Genomic DNA, 2,500 nt, shown 5'->3' on the forward strand with positions numbered 1-2,500 from the left:
AATGGCGGGTAGACCTGGCCTCCGCCCGCCGGGTAGACCTGGCCTCCGGGCCTCCGTCCGGCCGGGGCTGGAGACGCCGCCGCTTCCCCCCGGGAAGAACACTCCCTCCGGGGCTTAATTTTCCACAGTGGGAGGGGGGGGCGTCCCCGGGGCTTAAGGATCCGCTTCCCCTGGCCGGGACTCCCACCTCCCTTCCCGGGCTTAAGGGCCCGCTGGCAGGCAGGCAGGCAGGCTGGGGAAGGGACCGAGTGGGGAGCGGAGGCCCGGTCTACCCGCCATAGAGGCCTATGGGGGTAGACCTGGCCTCCGCCCGCCGGAGGCCCGGTCTACCCGCATAGGCCTGAATGGCGGGTAGACCGGGCCTCCGCCCGCCGGGTAGACCTGGCCTCCGCCCGCCGGGTAGACCTGGCCTCCGGGCCTCCGGCCGGCCGGGCCTGGAGACGCCGCCGCTTCCCCCCCGGGAGGACACCCGCCCCCGGGCTTAATTTTCCAGTCGGGGGGGGGGGGGTGTTGGCGCACCCCGGGGCTTAAGGCTCCCCTTCCCCGAGCCGAGCCACCCCCCCCTTCCCGGGCTTAATGCTCGGCTCACCCCGTGGAGGTAGGCCTCTGGTGGAGGGAAGCGGGCAGGCGGGCAGGCCAGGGGCTGACGAAAGCTCCACCAACCTCTTCCTGCTGCTGCTGCTACTGCCAGCCTGCCTGGCTGAACTGTTTCCAGCCAGGGTGACATCACAGTAGGGCAGGCAGGGCACCTGGCTGCTGCTGCTGCTGCCAGCCTGCCTACCTGGCTGAACTGTTTCCAGCCAGGGTGACATCACAGTAGGGCAGGCAGGACCCATGGCTGCTGCTGCCAGAAGCCAGCCCTGCCTGCCTGGCTGAACTGTTTCCAGCCAGGGTGACATCACAGTAGGGCAGGCAGGACCATTGGCTGCTGCTGCTGGAAGCAGTGGTGCCTGCCTGCCTGCCCGCCTGAACTGTTTCCACCCAGGGCGATCTCACACGACAGCAGGCCGGGCAGAGTCCGGAACGGCGGCCCGGTCTACCCGCCCTAGCCGGCAAGGGAGGTAGACCTGGCCTCCGCCCCTCGGAGGCCCGGTCTACCCGCCCCAGAAGGCTAGGGAGGTAGACCGGGCCTCCGGAGGCCACCGGCTGCTATGGAGGTAGACCGGGCCTCCGGCCGTCGGAGGCCCGGTCTACCCGCCCCGGAAGGCTAGGGAGGTAGACCGGGCCTCCGGAGGCCACCGGCTGCTATGGAGGTAGACCGGGCCTCCGGCCGTCGGAGGCCCGGTCTACCCGCCCCAGAAGGCTAGGGAGGGAGACCGGGCCTCCGGAGGCCACCGGCTGCTATGGAGGTAGACCGGGCCTCCGGCCGTCGGAGGCCCGGTCTACCCGCCCCGGAAGGCTAGGGAGGTAGACCGGGCCTCCGGAGGCCACCGGCTGCTATGGAGGTAGACCGGGCCTCCGGCCGTCGGAGGCCCGGTCTACCCGCCCCGGAAGCCCCGCGGAGGTAGACCGGGCCTCCGGAGGCCACCGGCTGCTATGGAGGTAGACCGGGCCTCCGGCCGTCGGAGGCCCGGTCTACCCGCCCCGGAAGGCTAGGGAGGTAGACCGGGCCTCCGGAGGCCACCGGCTGCTATGGAGGTAGACCGGGCCTCCGGCCGTCGGAGGCCCGGTCTACCCGCCCCAGAAGGCTAGGGAGGGAGACCGGGCCTCCGGAGGCCACCGGCTGCTATGGAGGTAGACCGGGCCTCCGGCCGTCGGAGGCCCGGTCTACCCGCCCCGGAAGGCTAGGGAGGTAGACCGGGCCTCCGGAGGCCACCGGCTGCTATGGAGGTAGACCGGGCCTCCGGCCGTCGGAGGCCCGGTCTACCCGCCCCGGAAGCCCCGCGGAGGGAGACCGGGCCTCCGGAGGCCACCGGCTGCTATGGAGGTAGACCGGGCCTCCGGCCGTCGGAGGCCCGGTCTACCCGCCCCGGAAGGCTAGGGAGGTAGACCGGGCCTCCGGAGGCCACCGGCTGCTATGGAGGTAGACCGGGCCTCCGGCCGTCGGAGGCCCGGTCTACCCGCCCCGGAAGCCCCGCGGAGGGAGACCGGGCCTCCGGAGGCCACCGGCTGCTATGGAGGTAGACCGGGCCTCCGGCCGTCGGAGGCCCGGTCTACCCGCCCCGGAAGGCTAGGGAGGTAGACCGGGCCTCCGGAGGCCACCGGCTGCTATGGAGGTAGACCGGGCCTCCGGCCGTCGGAGGCCCGGTCTACCCGCCCCGGAAGCCCCGCGGAGGGAGACCGGGCCTCCGGAGGCCACCGGCTGCTATGGAGGTAGACCGGGCCTCCGGCCGTCGGAGGCCCGGTCTACCCGCCCCGGAAGGCTAGGGAGGTAGACCGGGCCTCCGGCCGTCGGAGGCCCGGTCTACCCGCCCCGGAAGCCCCCGCGGAGGTAGACCGGGCCTCCGCCCGCCGCTCGAGCGGCAGAGTGCGGGGCGGAGGCCCGGTCTACCCGCGCGGG

The sequence above is a fragment of the Hemicordylus capensis genome, chromosome 2 (genome assembly GCF_027244095.1).
Source record: "Hemicordylus capensis ecotype Gifberg chromosome 2, rHemCap1.1.pri, whole genome shotgun sequence".
Lineage (NCBI taxonomy): Eukaryota > Metazoa > Chordata > Lepidosauria > Squamata > Cordylidae > Hemicordylus > Hemicordylus capensis.